The sequence below is a fragment of the Equus caballus genome, chromosome 29 (assembly GCF_041296265.1).
Source record: "Equus caballus isolate H_3958 breed thoroughbred chromosome 29, TB-T2T, whole genome shotgun sequence".
In the NCBI taxonomy this organism is placed as follows: domain Eukaryota; kingdom Metazoa; phylum Chordata; class Mammalia; order Perissodactyla; family Equidae; genus Equus; species Equus caballus.
This window is the reverse complement of record NC_091712.1, coordinates 39,686,302-39,708,271: the sequence shown is the minus strand read 5'-3', so window position 1 is coordinate 39,708,271 and position 21,970 is coordinate 39,686,302. Positions and strand designations below refer to the sequence as shown.

General features: G+C 49.9%; 1 pseudogene; it reads left to right on the top strand.

The window, feature by feature from the left end:
- The first annotated feature begins 18,021 nt into the window (after window positions 1-18,021).
- LOC111771270 (U6 spliceosomal RNA) lies at window positions 18,022-18,122 on the top strand (annotated as a pseudogene).
- The last annotated feature ends 3,848 nt before the right edge of the window (window positions 18,123-21,970 follow it).

Here is a 21,970-nt window from a genome sequence, read left to right as displayed (position 1 = left end):
TCCGTGCATCATTCCTTAAAGGGAACACCCCTCAGTTTCTCAAGTCGTTCATCCAGCTGTGCATGGTTGACCTAAGGGACAGCCGCACCTGCTGGCGAGTACGGTGCCGCGACCCCGGAGCAGGGTCAGGAGAGAAAGCCTGGACACACAGGAGACCCCAGGCTGGAGGATGCGCCTGGCATGGCAGAGCTACAACAGGCACGCTAACGAGATGCCAGACAGGTCTAGCATTTCTTCATGCTGCACTTTTTGGCCTCTGACTCCCTCTGGCTGAGCTCACAGACCAGGTGTCTGAGCCCGGGCCTCACGTGAGGGAACCATGGGCCTCTCTGCCTGCTTTGTCTGCACTGGCCACGGTGACCAGGCTCAGAGGGGACAGTTGTCTCTGTTTGCCACCTGCCTCCAGGCCAAGGCCCTGCTCTGCTGAATGGCCCTCTGCCCCATGGCTGAGAAAGGAACTCAGCCGCGTTGGGGCAGGGTGGTCTCTCCCTCAGGGGATGCAGGAGCAGCTTGGGGCAAAGCCAGGCCCAGCCCTCAGTGGGCTCTGCATGCCCTCCCCTCCCTGGACCCAGGCCCTCAGGCTGCCAGGTCCCCCTCCCCACTCTCTCTCCACCTCCCTCTCTCGCCCCCATTTTCCTCGTCTGAAGAGGCCACAACCTCCTCCAGACAGCTCACTTTGCTCTCAGCCTCTCTCCAGACATTTGTTTCCCCTCGCCCTCAGTAGGGACCAGGAGGGGCAGCAGGGGGCTAAGGAGAGGGAGGGCAAGGCCAGCCCCCCGCCCCACCCCGGGCTTTCTCTGCAGCATGAAGATTTCTGGTGGGTTGACTCCGCCTTTTCAGAGAGTCCGGCTCCTGTTTCCTCTGCTGCTGCCTTCAGCCCGGCTGCTCCAAGCCCAGGCCTGGAGCTGGCCCTGAGGACGCCCCAAGCCGGCTTCTGCTGCTCTGCACCCCAAGGCGTGCCCCCTGCATGTGGATGCACACTCACAGGCACACACTCACACATGCACACCCAAGTGCACTCATACACTCACAGACACTTGCTGACGTGCTCACACACCCACACATACACACATATACATTCACGGGCACACTCTGACACACTCACACACAATCACACTCACATACTCACATTCACAGGCACATAGTGACTTGCTCACATGCACATGCACACTCACCCAATCACATTCATAGGTACACACACTCATAGAGACCCTCAGCTTGTTCTCTCTTGCACTTCCCTCACTCGTGCACACACACATTTCCAAGGAGAGGCCTCTTCACCCTCGGGGCATGGGCCCCTCTCACAGATGTGGGTCCACCAAAAACTTATGTCCCCTCTTCCTGAAAAAACACGAGAGTGCCCTACACACATGCACACACCCCACCCTCCTGTCTACACTGTCACCTCACAGCCTCTCTCAGTGACAGTCACATGGTCTCACCTTCACTGTCTCTCCCTTGGTCTCTTTTCCTTCTGTTCTTCTCTGACACACTCGTATACCACAGGCACACTCATACATGTGGGCATACACACTCACTCCTATCTGCACACACACGCATGCACTTGTGTATGCACGTATGCACACTTTGTTCCTCAACATTTCCACGGAGGTAAACGGTGTGCATGTGAACCAAGCAAGCCCACCTAAGTAATGCAAAATACATATAATGAAATACCCCACACTTAATGCGAATTGCAGGAAACCAAAAATTAAAAATGCCTAAACAATTGAGGTCTGAGGCATTGGGGGCCCCTGCTATTCTCTATCTCTCCTCAGGCACATGGGTTCCCTTACTTATGGTTCAGAGCACCCTCAGTTTTAAAGATTCTACAACTCGGGTGGGATTTACACGTGAACACACGTGAAAACTTCCATCCCTGCGCCGTCCCGGGGCTCGTAGAAATCCTCAGATGAGACACGGTGGAGGCTGGGGAGCCCCCTTAGCAGGTAGCACACCAGCACCAGACTGCAGGCGTTAGTGGAAACCAGCCAGTCCGTGGAATAAAGCCGCCCCTCTGGGTTAGAAGTCTCTGCTGCACACAGACCCAAAAGACCCCCTACTGCTGCTGCTGGACCATGCAAAACTGAACATCAAAGGAAAGCCAAATACCCTGTTTCACCCTGCCCAGCTTTGTGAGCCAGGAGGCAGGAGGATGGACGACGCACTGGAGGCCTGATCAGATGGCGAAAGGGAGGAAGAAACCAGAGCCACTTGTCTCCTTGATCTCTGGGATGGAAGCCACCTTCAGGTGAGGGAGAGGTAGCCAAAGGTGACCTTGATGTGTCCCCGGCAACTCCTTGGTTACAAGAAACAGAAACCACGGGAGATGATTAGAGGGACATGGGAGAGCTGACACAGTTGGAGGAAAACTTAAGACCCAGCCTCTGACTGGGATGAGATTCAGAAAGCCCCAAAGACACAGTGAAGGGTCTCTGTAAGACAGCAAGATGAATGGGCTGCCACCATTGTTCCCGGGTTGGTCACCCAGATGCAAATCCCAGAACAAAAGCTACAAGCACAGCCTGGTTTAAGTCATCTCAATTTATGGTCATCGAGATCTTGCCCACTGAGGGAGGGCGAGTCTGCAAAATCAAGGGACAGTTATCAGAGGAAAGAGGACTGGAGGCTGGGAGGCAGAAGCAAGAGACGTCAGGTGAAGAAGACTTCCCACTTTGCAATGCCTGCAAAGTGACAGAGACAGTAGCAGGCCCCATACGTGCTGTGCCCGGAGCATCCTCAACCCCAATTAGAGAAGTGGGAATAGGAAACAGGGCACTTTCCCAAGAGAAGGTAGGTTAACTTGGCTCCATACATCTTCAAGGAATTTAAGGTGGCTTTCCAAAAGGTTTCTTTATTTTCTAAATTTTCATTTTGATATAATTTCAAATTTACAGAAGAGTTGCAAGAATAGTCCGAGGAGATCCATAAACCCTTTACCCAGATATACTAATTGTTTACATTTTGGTCCATATTTGCCTTATCATTCTCTCTGTCTCTCTGCATATATGTGTGTATATCTATATCTGATGTGTGTGTGATTGAACATATATATAACTCTCAAAACCAGGAAATTCAATGTTGAACGATACTATTACCTAATACACAGCCTATATTCAAATTTCTTCAATCGTCCCAATAATGTCCCCAATAGCTACTTTATTTCTTGGTCCAGGATCTAGCCTGGCTTCATGCATTGCATTAAGTTGTTGGGCCTCTTTAGTCGTTGTGACAGGTTTAAAACATGGCCTCATGGGACCGGCCCTGTGGCCAAGTGGTTAAGTTCATGCACTCTGCTTTGGTGGCCCAGGGTTTCTCCAGTTGAGATCCTGGCCACAGACCTGGAACACACTCATCAGGCCATGCTGAGGTGGCGTCCCACATAGCACAGACAGAACGACCTATAACTAGAATGTGCAACTATGTCCTGGGGGACTTTGGGGAGAAGAGGAAAAAAATTTTAAAAAGAAAATTAAAAAGAAAAAAAGAGGAGATTGGCAACAGATGTTAGCTCAGGTGCCAATCTTTAAAAAAAAAAGAAAATGGGCTCAGGCCAGGGTTCAGTTCCCAGCACGGACCTACACCACTTGTCTGTGGCCATGCTGTGGCAGCAACCCATATACAAAATAGAGGAAGACTGGCACAGATGTTAGCTCAGGGCCAATCTTCCTCAGTGGTGAAAAAAAAGGCCTCAGATTCTCACACACTCCTCCATTTGAGAGGTGGGTCTGAGTCCCCTCAATCTAGGCAGGCTTGTGAGGGCTCTGACCAACAGTGCAAGTGACACTGCATCATTTCCGAGGCTACGTGAGAAAATGACATGCTGCCTCCTCCTGGCTTCCCGGAAGACTTGCTCCTGGAATCCTGAGCTACCCTGCATCTGTCCTGACTTTTGGAAGCCCCAGACACAGGAGAGGCCACACACAGACATTCAGGTTGACCATCCCAGCGGAGCCCAGACTTTGAGTCAGCCTGGCCAAGGCGTCAGGCATGTGGGTGAAGAACATTCCATGTGATTCCTGTCTTCCATTCAAGTCACCCCCAGCCACCTGAGTCTTCCAGCTGAGATCCCAAACTGTGGAGCAGAGACAAACCATCCCTGCTGTGCTTTCTCTGAATTCCTGACCTACAGAAGCCAAGAACGCAATGAAATATTTTTATATCACTGAATTTAGGGTGGTTGGTTATACAGCAATAGAAAACTGGACTAGTCTCCTTAATCTGGACCAGATTTTGTCTTTCCTTCTTTGTCTTTCTTGACCTTGGCATTTTTGAAGGAAATAGGCCAATTATTTTACAGAATGTCCCTCAATTTGGGTTTGTCTGATGTTTCCTCATGCTTAGTTCCAGGTTGTGCATTTCTGGTGGGAATACCACAGGTGTGATGCTGTGTTCTTCTCAGTGCATCCTATCAGGAGGCACAGGACATGGGTTTGTCCCAATGTTGATGATGTTAACTTTGATCGCTTGGTTAAGGTGGTGTCCACCAGGTTCTTCACTGTAAAATTACTGTTCCCTTTGTAATTAATAAGTAATTGATACTTTGAGACTATGTAAACATCTTGTTCCTCATCAAACTTGCACCTACTTGTTTTAGCACCCATTGATGATTTTCTAACTTTCTCACTTCTTTTATATTTAGTAATTCATGTTTCACTATAGGTAAGACTGTTCCCCTTTCCTTGATTTAATTATTTATTCACTCATTTATTTGTATCACTAAGGATGCATGGATTTTAATTTTATTCAAGGGTTATATCCATTAATGTCACTACTTAATTTGATACTCATTTTACCCCGGATTTGGCCAGTGGGAGCCCATGAACGGGACTGGTTTCCATGTCCTTTTGATATGCCGCCATGTTTTGGAGTATTCCTTACTTTCTGATTCAACAAGATGGTCCCGGCTCATCTTATGCTTTCCTGGCCCAGTCCTGGAAACAGCCTATCTGTGAGGAGACTTGATTCCTTTTGAAAGAGAATGGTATTTAGAACCAAGATCTGGGTGCTAAGTAAGCAAGCACATTGTTAGTGGTGTTCGCTGCTTGTAGGTCCTCTCAGTGGACAGAGCTAGGAAGATACACACATGCCTGCACACTCCTCTGTATTTATTTCTAGGTCTACAACTATACCCACATCCTATGTCTATATAAAGATGAGATAAAGATCTTATAAACCATGAGTTCATACCGACGCCTCCTATCCAAGGCAACGCCACAAAGCTACATTCTCGCTTTCACTCTTCCCATATTTTTAACTTCCTTCTCCAACAGTGAGAAACCTGGTTCCCATTAACATTAAGACATTTTCTTGTTTGCTCAAGCCCGTAGGAAACAGAAAGCGGTTTCAGACTTGTTAATCCATACCACTGAAAAAAGCAAACCTACTAACTAGGGTCAATGCCTGTTTGTAGTTTTTCTACAGTGAAATTTATATACAATGAAATGAACAAAGCTGAAGTGTGCAAATCAATGAGTTTTGACAAATGTGTATACCCATGGAAGCCACACCCCTACCAAGATATATCGAACATTTGTATCACTCCAGAAAATTCCCATGTGCCCATTCCTGATCAAGCCCTCACCCAGAGGCAAACACAGATCTGATTTCTATCACTATAGATTAGTTGTCTGCACTGGAACTTCACATAAGTGGCATCCTACACACATGCATGTACTCTTTTGTGTCTGGCTTCTTTTCCTAAGCACAATGTCAGTAAAAGTCATTATGTCATTGCAGGTGTCACAGGTTTATTCCTTTTTATTGTGTCATGGAAGTAAATTACATGAGTATTCCAAAATTCACTTATCCACTTTCTTTCTGATGGACACTAGTGTTGCTTCCAGTTTTTAGCTCCAGTATTTTGCTATGAACGTTCTTGTACACATATTTTTGTAGACATATGTTTTTGCTAAATATCTAGGGGTAGGATTTCTGGGTGACAGTTTAGATATCTGCTTAACTTTATAAGAAAGTGACAAACCTTTTTCCAAATTGGTTACCATTTTACACACTCCCACCAGCAACGTATGAGAGTTCAAGTTGCTCTATATCCTCGCCAACACTCGCTGTTGTAAGTCTCCTTAATTTTAGCCATTCTCGTGGCTGAAGCGGTATCTCATTATGGTTTTAATTTCATTGCCCTGAGGAGTAATAATGTCGAGCATCTTTTCATGCATTTATTGACCAGTTGAATATATTCCTTTATGAAGGATTTGGCAAGTCTTTTGCCCATTTTTTAATTGGGCTTTTTATTATTATTATTAACTTGCAAGAATCCCTTATATATCCTCACTACAGGCCCTTTGTCAGATATATGTTCTGCAGCTACTTTTCCCCAGTCTGTGGCTCGTCTATTCTGAGGTTTGCTTTGGTGAGCAGAAGTTCTCGATTTTTGTGAAGTCTAATTCATTGATTATTTATTTTATGGCTGTTTTCTGTACTGTACCAAAGAAATCTTTGCCTACCCTTAGATCAAAAAGATATCCACCCTACATTTTCCATTTAAAACTTTATAGTTTTTGCTTTTGTATTTTTGTTTATGACCCATCTTGAATTAACTTCTGTGCATGGTGAAGTAATGATTGAGTTCATTTTTTCCCAGTGGTTTCCAGTTGTTCCAGCACCATTTGCTAGAAAGTCTATCCTGTCCCCCTTTGAATTGCTTTGATGACTTCGTCAATAATCAATTGTCCGTCTAAGCAGGGGTCTCTTCCTGAACTCTCTATTCTGTTCCATTAATCTGTTTGTCTCTTCTAATGTCAATATCACACTGTTGATAACCATAGCTTTACAGCAAATCTTGATGTTAGGTAGTGTAAGCCCTCCAACTTTTTCTTCTTTCTCTAAATAGTTTTGGCTGTTCTAGATCTTTCAATTTCCAAATAAATTTTAGAATCCACTTGTCAGTTTCTTTTTAAAAAAACGAAAGCTTGTCAGGATTATGATTGGGATTTCTTTAATTTCTCTCAGCAACGTTTAGTGTCTTCAGTATTGAATTTTTTCACATCTTTCATTAAATTTATTTTTAAGTATTTTATGTATTTGACAATATTGTGAATGGAATTGGCTTTTTAATATCATTTCCCGATTGTTAATACTAATATACAGAAACACAATTGATCTTTGTATATTGTCCTTTTTTCAGAAGTGTTTTAATGGGAACAGAAAGAAGGAGAAATGAGAGAGGTTTAATTAATCAGCCTGTACCTGAACAAAAGAGAGCAGATAAACAGAAAGGGAATTAACACGTGTATTCGGTGCTCCATCAGTAAAGCATTCTGCTGGACATTGTACAGGCTTAATTTTCATAGCAACCCTGTGAAGTTCCTTATCATCTCTATTTTACAGATAAGGAAATGGAGAGCTCTGAGATATCACAGGGAGCAAGTGGCAGCCAGGATTGCCATCCAGAGCTATTGAGCTCCAAACTCCACACTCTCCCAGTATATGGTGCTGCCACTCTACTGTTGCATGCTGGAGTGCTCACAGGGAAGAAACATAAAGAGGAGGGAGCTTGTGTCAAAGGTGTGTTACCTCCTGCCAGCTCCTACAGCCAGGAGACATGAGATACCTGGTAGGCATCATGGGGCTCCCCACCATTCCTTCTGGGGCTCAAGCCCTGCAAGTCAATAGGCATCAATGTAATATCCACAGCATGGCAGGCCAAGGGTACCCAGTTGACCCTGGGTCTGACCACACTGGAGAGGGGAGCAGACAGGGCCAATGGAGCCAGCCTGAGGCTGACAGTGGGGCCCGGCTGAGCTCACCCGCACCACCTCCCCCAGCACCTTCCTGGCCTGGGCAGTGCATGCAAGCTGGCCAAGCTGTGAAGATCAGTTCCACCTTGCAGCTGAGAGAGTGCCCCTGTGGTCCAGAGATAGAGATGTGGAGCCAAGCCTGAGAAGGGAAACGCGTGACTTGGCCTAGGTTCCCCAAACTTGCCCAAACAGGAGCATCACCTGGGGCAAGTTTTCCAAAACAGATTCCCAGGAAAACTTCCCAGAGTCCTTGATTCCACAGGTCTCAGGCGGGGCTCAGGAATCTGAATTCTAAATACTTCTAAATAATTCCAAATGCTCTGAGGGATTCTTCTGATCTGGATATTTTGAGAAAGACAGAGTCAACCAAAAAAATTACTGCAAAATCAAGGGATTAGAAATGAACCTGCAGGTTGGGTGGGAATGAAGCAGAAACGGCCTAAAGAAGTGAGGAAGGTTTTAAGCCTGTGCTCAGGGGAGGGAGCTCCATGAGTATCTGAAACGCTAGGGTTTTCCAGAAGTGCAAATAGCTGGGATGGGCTCTGTCTGAAAAGGAAAGCTGTCTCCCAGGTTGTGGCTGCTCAGGACAGAGGAGGGGAGGGGAGCCCTGGAGCAAAGAAAGGGCATGGCCAAGTATCTAAGGTCTTCCAAAGGAAAATGTCCCTCTGATTCCCCAGGGAAGAACCATCATGAAGACCCTCAAGGAGGTGTCCCACAGATCAGTGACCTGTGTCAGATGTTGTCGGGCCAGGCGCTGTGGACGCTGAGGTGCTGAGGCTGCGGGCTGGATCCGCCAATGTGGCCACCATCGGTGCCTCCCCAGGCCTTGGTTTCATCTGATTTTTATTTTATGTTTTATTGTTTCAGTCTTCTGATGCTGATGTTCTCACACCTGGGAAAGGAGGGGGAAAAGAGTCCCAACAGAGGAAGAGGGAAGGGGAAGAAGAGATTGAGGACAGCCGGGTCGGGGGCGGGAATGTGTAAAAAGAAAGGGCTCTACAGGGCCTGGGGAACCCCTGACCCTGAGGCAGACGTGCAGGGGCACCTGCAGGTGGAAGGCCACACGGCACCGTGCAGGAGGCTGGCCGGCCAAGCGGGCAGAGGAATCCTCAGCTGACGCTCGGAACAATCGCTCCTGAACAGCGGACCTGGCCCAACCCCTGGCCCTCCCCTCAACTCCTTGACTCCGGGAGACCGGTCCAGGAGGAGGCTCTTTTCTGTTACTCTCTCTGCCCCGTGGTTGCCTTGGCAACAGCTGTGATGGGCCCCTCCCTTCCAAAGCACCCGCTGTAATGCGAATCTCAGGCTGGTTTGTTCTGCTCCGCGGGCTTTGAAAACAATAGAGGGAACCCGGGGCAGCAGCTCTGGTTTCAGAACCTGTCCCCAAGGACAGCCCCCCTCCCAGGACGGGGAAGGAACAGGATCTGGGAGGAAAGGTGAAGAGGGGGCCACAGAGCAGCTCAGCTAGGAGAGGAGCAGCCAGAGGAGTGGGGACTGTGGGACTTTTCTATTATACCCTTTGGAGCAGTGGGCTGGATGACAGCCCACAGTGGGACCCATCTGTAGTTGATTAAATAATAGTAACTGAAGAGAGTGTCTTTGCTTCATCCTGTCCCTTCACTGTTTAAATGTGTGACTCGAACGAGAACAGGCTGATCAAACTCACAGATGACAAAGCTGTGAGGAGGCGCTCAGGTGCTCCAGAAGACTGACCTGGAATCCATAAAGGGGACTCAGTCCGGTTGGTATAACGGGCCAAAACCTACACTGTTAAGAAAGACATCACAGGGGAAATTTGGCTGCACAGAAATTGTCTTGAGGGTCGTAACCACTCTGAAACCCTGTGCGAGCCAATGGGACATGACACCCTAGAAAGCAGATGCCACTGGGACACACTGTATGCTTGTTTGTCACCTGCTCCCCTACACCTGTAGCTGGGAACCCCTCAGGCAAAGCATGCAGGTCTCAGAAGTAGAGGTGGCTGATGCCATCTGAATTCAGGTTCCAGTGTTGTGTTTAGAATGTAAGTATGTAATTGTGTGACTCAGGAGCTGTTTAATGTTGTGGTTAAGAGCAAGAATTCTGGAGCCCAACTAGCCCAGGTTTGAACCCAACTCTAGTATTTACAAGCAGTGTGTCCTTGAGGAAGTTGCTTAAGCTCTCTGTGCGTCACTTGCCTCATCTACACAACGGAGGTAATAACACGACCTATCTCCGAGGGTTCCAGCGAGGATTGGGTGGGTGACTCTAGATAAAGTGCTTAGAGGAGTGCTTGGCACAGAGGAAATGCTTTTAAATGGTTTCACCTGGTGTTAGTGACTCAGCTGTGTGCTTTTAGAAGCATGCTGAGTTATTTTCGCCGCAGGGCCCTAGACTCTGAATGCCTTGCAGCCTCGATATGTTTGGACAGCTCAACCTCCAAACTGCTAGTCACCCCAGGTATGGTCAGGCTGTGCCCGGCCACTCCCAATAGGGGTGAGGTCCACACCCAGGTAGCCCTGTCCATTAGAGGGACCGATGACCCTCTCCCCAGGACAGCCAGAGGCTACAAGCCCCCAGCCCACATTGCTGCCCTTGGTCGGACCCACTAATGAAAGGGCTGTCCCTCCTCTGCCGTACCACAGGGACCCTCTCATCTGAGGACCCCTTGCTGCTGAGAAAGCACAGCTTCCACTCCAGCTCCACGCCTGGCTGTGCTGCATAGGGGAAGCCAGTATCCTTTGCGCCCTTCTCTAGCTAGGGCTCTCTCTCCTTCTCCACTGGGTCTTGGGAGGAATGGCGAGACCATCATCCAGTGGGGATGTAACATTATGTAAACGCCTGTTCTTGCACCGTCCCTGGAAGATCCGTCTGTAATCAGCCCCGCACACCAGTTTGGACACCATCACGCTCCCTGATCTCACCAGAGGCCTTCTCATTCATGATTTCTCCTCTCAGAACAGCAGCATTGATTTAGGAGCGCCCGGACCCCTCGCAGTCCACTTGAACCTGTCAGAGAAGAGATTAATGCGACGCTTTGCTCCCAGGAGAGTGGCTCTCCTGCAGCTGGCCTGTGTCTTAGCTGCTTTGTGAAGGTCCCTGGGTTTGGGAATCACCTTCTTTCACGTGTGCCTCCCCTACAAACCCAAAACAGATTCAAAGCGACAGAAACTAGGCTTAAAAAACAAAACCCATGCTGGAAAACTGCCAGACCTCATCTGAAAAATGGAATACCTCCTCTTCCCATTTGTTGTGGCCACATTTTTATTTTACCTATATGTTTTTTATTTTACCAACCCTAAGCGCATAATGCCAGACGTTGTTCTAAGCGCTTTGCAAACAGTGACTCATTTAATCCTCAAAACAGCTCAATAGAGAAGGTGCCATTATTATCTTCATCCCCATTTTCAGAGGTGGAAACTGAGACATGGAGCAGTTAAGTATCACACCCAAGGTACACAGCCAGTAAGTAGTCAAGTCGGGATTCGAATTAAGGCAGCGAGCTCCAGAGTCCCTGGTCTTATCCTACAGTGCTGCCTTTCCTTCTGCCGTGCTGGTCTGCATTTTCCATAAGTAACCTGGAATCTTCTAGAAGGCAGAGATAGTGTCTTCATAGAAACATCTTACAACGGGTACTGAAGGCATCAACAAATGGCTTGTGATGATGTTGACAGCCGTTAACAGTAGTGGCAAGGACCAAGAAGTGTCGTTCAGCTCCACACCACTAATTAGAAACTGTGACCCCAGGAAGCAGGAGAAAATGGCTCCTCTCTGCTGGAGACGCTGCTTCCTGCAGCCTCTCCAAGTGCCCTAATAACAGGGAGGCGACAGTGCTCCCCAGGCCCCTGGGAAGGGCTGGGCAGGCGGGAGCAGTGTCATGATGCCTGCCCCACCAGGGAGCCGGCTTCCCAGCCACAGGCACTCTGCCTGACCTCTCCAAGACATAACCACCACACCCCTTCCAGCCTCCCCAGCAGGAAGGCAGCATCTTCTCTTCCATTGTTCTTTGAGGAAGTTTGGCAGCGGCACAGAAAGCGTTTCTTCCAGGCCCCCAGGCAGGCGGCAAAAGTCCCCAGATGCCTCTGGAGTGTCTGCCAGAGCCTGGAGCTCAGGGAGTGGCCCTCTCTCTTCTGTGAGTGACCCATGCTTGCTGGCTCTCTCAGATGCTGAGTTAGGAGGGGACAATAGCTGGCTCCCATTACACTCCCAGCAGTTTGCCTGGCCTGAGCCCCCGCCGTGCTGGGGAAGGACAGCCAGGAGCCCCTCCAGCTGAGGCAGCCTCTCTTCTCATAAGTGACACCTACTTGGTGGAGCAGAGGCCGCATCCATCCTTGCCCAGTTTCTGTGGGTAGAATGACAGTTCGCATATGTCACACACATCTGCCAGCCCCGGTGGTGATTTATTCCCCTCCCACTGCTGCTGGGGGTGGTCATTTAGCACACACGGGGGTTTCATCCTGGGAGGCCCTGAGGTTTACAGAACAAGGCCTGCTCTGAAGAACACAACAGATCAAGCCCACTCCTACCATGGGCTGTGGGGTCTCCTCCCACATGCCACAAGGCTGGCAGGTGAGGACAGATGTGTGACCCCAGGGAAAAGCAAGGAAGGGAGATTCCCCATCCGCTGCTCTCTGCATTTCTACCACAGGCTGCTCCTTCCTGGTATCGGACTTTTTCCATATCCCCTTCCAGAAGCTGGGGGCATTCGGAAGGTGCTGCAAACACCCTGTGTGCTTGAGTGTCACCCCATCGAGGGTCTGTTACGTGTGTTCAGCAATCCTGCAGAGTAGATGGGTGGGGTTTTATTACACCCATTTTATGGATGAGAGAATGCAGGCCCAGAGAAGTGGTCTATGGAATGGCACCCACCCTGACTCTCAGCCCAGGTATTTCTCACTTTAACACTCACAGCAGAGTGAGGTTACCTCATTGTAGGGGAGGGCGGTGAGGAGGGGAGTTGCGCAAACCTAAGAGGGAGCGCCTCTTGAAATTTGGGGCCAGGGCTCCCTGCTCACCTCACCCTAGTCCCAGCACTGGAGAGGCCCTCTGTCATGGAATTAAAGGCAGGCATCTGTGGCCACCTGCCCCAGCGGTCCCCTACTCCATTCCAAGGAAAGCCTGCCCAAAACTTAGCCAATATTTCCTCTCTCTGGGAGACCGTCACCTTCTTCTCCCCAGTCTGTCTCCTCTGCTAGATTCCAGGATGCCTCGAGCCAGTGCCACCTTTCCTTAGGAAAGCCAAGGGACACTCAGTTGCTGTCGACCAGGAAGGTGGGCCTGAGGGACCTCGGGGAAGTGCCCTAGAGAAAGTTCTGGCATGCATCCGGAGTGGCCCAAAAATAGGCCTGCACACCAGGCCCTTGAGTGACAGCCTCTCCATGGGCACAGCTGGGACCATGTGAGGGAGAGATGGGGCAGCAGGAGCCAGGGAGACTGGGTGTCCCCAGTGGGTTTAGCGAAGCTATTTTGAAGGCGGTTTATTGGGCTGCCAGGACAGCTCCCCCATGCTTGCTTGGTGACCCCAGAGGCACTGGGTGCAGGGAGATGATGGAGAGGACGGCAGAGGCAGGAGCAAAAGGAAGAGGGAGAGACACTTGAGGTGCAGTGGGGACGAGCAAGGAGGCAGAGTCGGGGCATTTCAGCAGATCGCAGGGCCAGGCAGGGAGGAAGCCAGCTAGGGCTCGGCTGGGGCAGGGCGGCAGGATCAGGCGAGCCAGGCCTCCAGCGCATGGGTTCCCCATGCCGGCAAGTCCAAGATGTGCCCAGTGAGGCTCCAGCGTCCACAGCACCCATCTGTCCTGGAGGGCCATCCTCCCCCAGCTGAGGCACTGCAGGCGGTTCCCGCCCCACTGGCTGGGGCCTGCAGCAGTGCTGAGAAGCCGTCCCTGCTTGGCGTTCATGGAGGTTCCTTGGCAGAATATTCCAGAGAGAACAATCGAGGTGTCAAGTTTCTTCTGTTGCAACCCAATATCCGTGCCAATCCCGGCTGCCCCAGCCCCAAGCCCTGAGATTCAGACTATGGCTACAGATGAGTCAGCTCCTGTGGCCCCTGTCTGTCCCCAGCTGGGTGGATGTGTTCCAGACCCTGAGATGTGACACCACCCCTTGGAACACTCTTTCAGCCTCATTCCTAGCACCCTCGTGTTGTCCCCAAGCCCCAGGACTTGCCATGTCTGAGGAGGAAACACACCATGCTTCCACCTCGTTCTGCTGGGCCACACCAGCACTTACTGTCCTGTGTCCTGCTAGGTTGAGTGGATGCTTCATGATAAAAAGTCAGATTCTACTGAGTCTATCCAGAAACTATTACCTGGATGTCCCAAAGCTTCAATCATATGAGATGAAGTCCTTGACCAACTTGGGATTATCATCAAGTTGGATAGAATATGTGAGTCAAAAAAAGCGAACGCATTGGGGCCGGCCCTGCGACTGAGTGGTTAAGTTCGTGTGCTCTGCCTCAGTGAGCAGCCCAGGGTTTCGCTGGTTCAGATCCTCGGCACAAATGTGGCACCGCTCATCAGGCCATGCTGAGGCAGTGTCCCACATAGCACAACCAGAAGGACCTACACCAGAATATACAACTTTGTATTGGGAGGCTGTGGGGAGAAGAAGAAGAAGAAAAAAAGAAGTTGGCAACAGATGTTAGTTCAGGTGCCAATCTTTAAAAAAAAAAGGGGGAAAAGGAAAAACAAATGAATGCATTACAGCATAACCAGTAGTAAAAACCAAAAAAGCATTGCAACAATAAAAAGGGTTTCAAGAGTTCCAGAAAGGGGACAGCACAGTGCCCAAGTTTGTCCAGGCTTGAGGGGGGATTTGAGACTTCAGCTGAACTCAGAAGATTGTCTCAGCATGTGGACAGGGACACTGAGGAACTCAGACCACCGTCTCGGCATGGGGACAGGGAAGCAGAGTTTGAAATGTGGAAGCAGGTGGGTCCCAGGTGGGAAAAGACGTAGATACCATATAGGTGGGTAAAGTTCTCCTCCAGGGGGTCGTTGGAGTAATCAGGGGTGAGGAGATAAAGGAGACAGCCTTAAAGCTGAGGGTAAGGGACTTAGCCTTAGTCCTATGGGCCGTGGGCAACTGTCAAACACAGGTTTAAAACAGAGGTGGCCAAACAGGGTTTGAGATGATCAGCCTGGGTGTCACAGCGGGAAGACTGGACGGTGGAAAGTCCAAAGGGAGGAAAGAGTCTCACAGGACCTGATCAGAGTGCAGGCTGAGGCAGAGAGGAAGCGACTAGGGGAGGGCAGGGGAGAGGAGAGGAAAGGAGCGGAGGTCAGGGGACAGGAGGGGAGGGCAGAGAAGGGAGGGAGAAGGAGGGGGAGGTCAGGGGACTTGGGGGAGGGGAGGACGGAGGAGGGAGAAGGAAGGAGGGGGAGGTGTGGGGACACGGAGGAGGGGAGGGCAGGGGAAGGAGGGGGAAGGGAGGGAGGACGAAAGGGAAGGAAGAGCAGAGAAGAGAAGGGGAGAGGGGAAGAGATGGGAGGGCAGGAGAAAGGAGGGGAGGGGAGGACGGGAGGAGAGGAGGGCAGAGGAGAATGATGACTCCACAGTTTCCAGAATGGAAAATCTAATAAAGCAATTCTTGCTAATTGCGCTCTCAAACAGCTTAAGCAGCCTAATTAGATGGCATCTTTTTGAGCAGCTCCATGAGGCATGAGGCTGATGACAAGAATTTCAAACACTGGTGGAGCAGTTTGGGGGTAAACTGTCCTGTCCCACTCCCCTATTTCTATGCATACGACTGGGTGAGGGGACTGCCGTCTGGACTGGAGACACCAAGGATGAAGAGAGAAAACCCTCAGGGATGGAAGAAAGCCTCCTCCACCCAGAGGGTGGGCCCCAGCCCGGGTGTCTGTTAGCCCACAAAGATGGGGTTTTCACACCTGATGCACGTAACAAGAGCCAATTATTACGGCGTCAGCTTTTGAGAAAAGAAAAAGCTTTATTGTCAGACCCATCTGCAAGGAGACAGGAGGCCATGCTCTCAGATCCGTCGCCCTGATCCAGGGCTTGGGGCAAAATTTATGGGATGAAGGGCAGGGAGGTCCGACGTGTGGAGATAGATGATTGGAAGGAAGGAGAAGGGAAGTAGTTGATGATCTGTGCAAGTGCAATCAAGCTTTGTGACTCTGCATGGGACTCATGTTCACAAAATGGTGGTGTTAGCACGATCTGAGGGTGGAGTTTTCAGCCCCTTGATGTCGAAAAGGTCACTTACGGAACATTTACACAGGCCCAGTTGATGGGTTGGTTGTCTCAGCCGGCCTCAACTGGACAAGGTTGGTACCCTCATTTCCTGAAAGACAACTCTTAATTACTCTGTTGATAAGATGAGGTCAGTTGAACTGTCCTAGGAGGCCTGTGGTTACACATCCACCCTCCGTGGTACTCTCCCATTCCTGCCTTTGGGGCATACTGGCTGTTTTCATGGAGCGTCCTGGCCCCAGGCACAGAAGGGGCCTGCTCACCCGCTGATGCAACCAGCCCCAGGCCTTTTTGCTAGGAGTCACTGATTTGACTTAAAGTTTGATTTGGTGTTTTGCTTAGACTCACCCTGGGTTTCTATGATTGTGCATCACTCTTCTGATGATCTGGGGCCCAGCCCCAGCCTAACTGCCTCCCTTCTCTGGAATTTGTTCCCAGTCTCCCACCTCACCGTGACTCGGCCTCTCCTCAAACTCACTGCCTCCTCCTCCAAAAAAAGGGAGGCAGTGACAAAGAGGTGAAGGTCTGGGCCACCAGAGCAGAGGGAGCAGAGTTGGGGACAGCCTTCCTTGCAAGAAGGGCCGGAGGAAACCCTTCCGGTTGGCCAGGCAAGCCCTGCCCCAGGCGTGAAGACCTAACTCCCCCCACTGCCCAGCCTTAGGGCCGTCTCCAATTATCGCAGCCTTTCCTACTGCTCCCTGTGTATTTTGCCTCGTTAGTGTTCCCTGATGTTCATCCTTTCTCCTTCTTTCTCTGTCATATTTGGCAAACTTCATTCAGAATGCCTTGAAGGCTTCATCTTATAGTTTCTCAGAAATTAGGCAGGATGGTTCAAACACAATTGCATTTTGCATTTATTTCTCGATGCTTAATAAATATGTATATTTATATAGATATAAAGTACCCAACTAAGCCATTGGAAAGAACTTAAAAGGCAACAACACCATTACCACTCTCAAGTGGCCTGCTTGAAGATCTGGGGAGGTGAGCTGACAAACGGACCTGGAATACTAAGCAGCTCAGGCCGCCACCCTGGGTGACAGAGGAGCTGGGCCTGGAGGTGGAATGCACTCTCTGACCTGCAGCCATCAGGGCCTCCAGCTGAGCTCCCCAGGGACAGAGCACCTGTCCCTGCATTTCACCCAGCCCTTCAAGATGCCCCGAGGCAGCTTCTAGGACCCGACGCAGGGAAGTTTCAAGGGCTAGGTCTGGACAGAGGCCGTTCCAGGTCACGGTGGCTCGGAGAGCTGGCCTCCCAGCATGAAACACTCTAAGCTGGAGGTCTGTGCTGGGCAGGCGGAGGGGTGGCAGGCGTAGCTAAAGGCTTCCTGGGAACAATGAGCCGGGCCTGCTTTCACCTGTTGTTCTCTGCCCTGACAGCTGCGGGAGATGAATGAGCCTAGCTGGGCCAGCGGCGGAGGGGAGGCTGGCTCCAGCCGGTGTGTGGCCTCTGCACACACACACCCCGGCAAACATGTCCTTTGGAATGTGACCGAGACTCAGGCCGAAGACCCTTGGTGCAGGACTTGCCACCTCCAAACCCTGATGCCACCACGGCTGGGAGCTCACGTCAACCTGAGGCTGAAGCATGCCTGTCACAGGGTCTTGGGCTGAGTTCCCACTGGTTGTACCTCTGGGAAGATGACCCCCATTCTCTTTGTTATGTAAGTGGCTCTCTAGGGGCCCGAGGGAAACCACAGCCTGCACAGTGGAGGCAGTGTGGCTGCGCTGTGCCTTCCATCAAGGTCTGTTCTGGGAGCCCCCCAGGCCACACCTGCCTCCACTGCTGCTCGGCCACCCAGGAGGCCAAGGCAAACAGACGACCCGCGACAAGCACGTCTCATGGCATTCCCCTGCATGCTTTGCCCACTCACGGGTGTCATCCCCCAATGTTCAGAACTCTTCCCCTCTCTCTGTCGTATTACGCAAACCTCGTCCAGGGTGCCTTGAAGTCCTTACCTTATAGATTCTCAGAATTTAGGCAGCATGCGATCAGTGCGGTTCAAAAACAATTGCATTTTGCATTCATTTCTCAATGCTTAATATATATGAGGCACCAACCTAGGCCATTTTAACAATAAGGTAAGTGCTAAAATTGGAACAATCTGGAGATTAGCATAGACCCCACGCAAGGATGATGCTGAAATTTGTGAAGCGTTCCATACTTGGGGATGTGTTAACTAGTCTTTTGTGGCACTCATTTTCAATATATACAAATATGAAATCACGACTTTGTACATTTTAAATTTACCCGGTGTTATATGTCAATTACATCTCAATAAAGCGGGTAAACAAAAAAAGAAAGAACTTAAAAGGAAGATGACATGATTACCACTCTCAAGTGGCCTGCTTGATGATTTGAGAGGTGAGCTGACAAACGGACGTGAAACATTGCAAGGACAACACAAGAAAGAACACAGTTCTGTGCCCACAGCTGCGCTACAGAGGAGAAATGCTGCCAAAGGAGGGGGAATTCACTCAGGTCCTGAATGTCATGAAGGATGGAGCCACGTGAGTCTATGTGAGGTGCTCACATCAATGCCAGAAGTCACATTTTCTTGCTTTTGGAAGAGGAGTGTATGGAATTGCCCAAATCTCAACGAAGCAGGAAGAGGAGTGAGCGTGGTTCTGCCCCTGGGGGCAGAGGGAAACCCGTTTTGAGAAACTCCCCGTGGCTCTAACATTCCTAAATTACCAACTAAATGGGATTAAGTCTTTTGATCTCATTACCAAAATACTTCATCTGTGTTTGTGTTTGAAAATATAGAACACAAAAGTGAACAACAGATGAAAATACATACCACGTGTGTTCTCACCCACGGTAACACTTCGTCATTCCAATCTTTTTTCTCTGCGTGAGCAGAGTTTTGCTAAATTGTAGGTTGTTAATAAAGCCTTGATTCGGGGTATGCTGATCTTAGATTGGGCTGTTGTTGCACATATTCAAAGGTGGCTCAGTGACAGGTGACGCCTCTGGTGTACAGGAGGGCTGAAAAGAGCTACCTTTGGGGAATGGTGACTGTGACTTGTCACATTATCCCTTGGATTTGTCATCAACCTGGACATCTTCGTATAAGAAAGGACCCATTGTCTCCTCAGCCCCCAACACAGTTGCCTCCACCGTCACCCCCAATTTCACCTTTGTTTTCCGCAGTGCACGTCTGTGATACAGTGTGCAGAGCCCAGCATATTTAAAACACTAACAACTCCCCACCTCTCAATAAACCTCTTTGATTCAAGAGTAGTGAGCCCACGGGGCAGGAGGATGAAGAAAAAAAGCTGTGTGCACCCAGACATGGCCCCCCATGTCACGTAAATATCCACCTTGGGAGAGGCAGTACGTAGATTAAAAATAATCGTATAATACAAGATTGAATATATTCATGGGCTTGTGAGGTGTAAGAGCTGGAGAGGGACTGAGAAAGAGTCTGGTCCCTCCCCTCTGCTTTGGTATTACAGATGAGGAAATTGATTCCAGAAATGGACTTATCCTCGTGTAAAAAACCAAAATGCTTGTTTCTGAGCCCTCGTGTAATTTCTTAGTGGTTTTTGTGCCTTCTGGTTCCGGTACCTACGCATCAGACACCTTTTTAGTGAATTCTTAGTAAGTCACTGTGACTCACGCCATCTTCCTCCAACAGGTAAAATCGCCAGCAGCAAGTTAGAGGTTGCAAGGCCTTCCTCCCCACAAAGGGTTAAGTGGGGGCCGGTGATGTAAGTGCTGATCCCACCGGTGTTTGAACAGGAAAAGAACTCGGGCGCTGTTTTTTTTCTCGGAAAGCCAATCCCAGCGGAGTCGCTGGGGTTTTTAAAACCAAATGTCTTTACAGCCTGAAATGAATAACCATGACCTCAGCCTTCACACACGCAGCCCCTGCTGCTATACATTTAGCTTCGGCCGCTCTCCGGGCAGCCTGTAAATAACCCACGTCTGCAGAGCACATGTGGGGAGGACGGGCTGCCGTCAGAAACGGTTTCAGTTGGAAGGCAGGGCCTCCAGCCCTGTGAACGTCACAGTCATCTGTTAGCGATTTCCCGCTCCCATTAAAGCCAGACGCTGGATCCGTTTGCGTCGCTGCGGACTGTCCTGAGGGATTCATTTTTATTGCTTGGACTCCATCTCTGAGCCACATCAATTACAGCCCTTCGTGTTGCTGATGGGGGGTGTGAAATAAAACGACAATCTCGTGGTGGTGGAACAGTTCACAGATTGTCCCGGGACAGAATCCCACGTTCACTGTGAAAACAGAAGAGGGAAAAAAATCTAGAGTCAGCTACAGAGACAGATCAATCCCTCCTCAAAATATAAATGCCTCACCTCTATCAGCAAATCATGGCATCGGGAAGTTTAGGCTGCATTCAAATCTAACTTTACAGTGTCAGGCAACGGAGACCTAAAACACAGACTTGAGCAGTAATTTTCAGAGTTGTCGAAACAATATACCGCTATTATGGAACAGCATATGGAAATTTAGTTGTTATTAACTAGCCTCAGGGAGACTGTTAGACACACAGTGGACCAGCAGGAGAGGAGAACTGGGGTTTGTCCTGGCTCTTCCTGACTTTGCTCCAGGACCTTGGGCGTGTCATGGACATCGAGCCTCAGTTTCCTCTCCTGTTAGATTAAGGGTTTAAATGATTTGCATTTCCCTCCATCTCTAGCACTCCAAGCACCTTCATGAGACGTGGAAAGAAAACCATCCGCAGATAAAGTCACGCATGACTTGAGACATCTTGGTACTGTAGCAGTGAACGTGGCTGAGCTGCAAAACCCAAAGCATTTCAGACAGAAGGCCTGTGCCTTCCCAGAGGCCACAATCAAAGACGGCTGCCATTGCAATAACAAGAAGCCCTGGGCACAAGGTGGAATTTGGATTCTAAACCACAAAGTCCTGCATCGTGAAGGCCTCTACAGAGTTACTTTAGGATACTCTCCAGGCCCCTGACAACCGTGTTCTGCCTTCGAGGTAACTCGCACCCAGAAGAGCCAAGGCTGTGCTATGGGAGAAGACATCCTGGAAAGTATATGGCCTTTTGTCTTCAGGGAACTCCTGCACCTTACAGAACAGGCCTGACTTGGCCAAAAGACACCCCCAGCACCGCCCACCCCCCCACAACAGTTCCATCAAATCCTGGAAAAAAGGGAAGTTTGCAATCAGCAGTTTGCACGCTGTCTTCTCTCTTGCTCTCTTTTGTTTTCTGCAAGTGACTGATGGATGCACTGGCGAGGAAGGTTAGCCTGATAAGTCATTTCCTCCTCCGAAGGCATTTGACTCACCTCTGATTCACCTCGCACGCGTCTGCTCAGAACTAGACAAGGAGTTTTTTTCTGAGCTGTAATCTACTGTGGTTCTTGACTCAAGCCCCCACAGGTTGCATGTCGCTCTGCAGGAGCCCCCGGCTCTGGGGCCGCGGGGCTGAGTCCTAAGCCTGTTTCTCTGCTCTCAACTCTGCAGGTGCCTGGAATGAATCCCACTCGTCCCCAGTTTCCACTCCAGGGAACAGGAAGATAAGACTGCCCAGACTCACCAGAGCGTGGAGTGCAGCCACCAGGTCCAGTAGGGACCGGACCCTACTTGTCCTGCACACACAGGAGATTAGGCACTGGCCTGGCCTTACAAGGGCATTCAACAGCAGCTCTCACTAGGCCTGACACCCACTTGGCCATGGATGTCACACCCTAAGGAAAACGCAAATTGTATTTCCGCTTAAAAAAGTCTTAATTGTTGCCAACCATATTTCTTCCAGACTTATCCCCCAGGCTTGGTGGAGGGCCTGCAGCTGACAGACTAGGAGAAAGAAAGAAGACTCTCCATATTGTGCCTTTTTCCCTCTGCCGTGCACCTGTGGACACACAATAGGGTGTCACACACACATACAGCTCGTAGTGACTATGCATTAGCAGCCCCGTCAGGATGGGCGAAGGGAGCCCTGAAGACGAAGAGTCTTGGCAAAAACAGACCTGCCCCATGGGCTCCAGCCCATTAGGAGAGGCTGCCACCCACCTCCCACAGAGG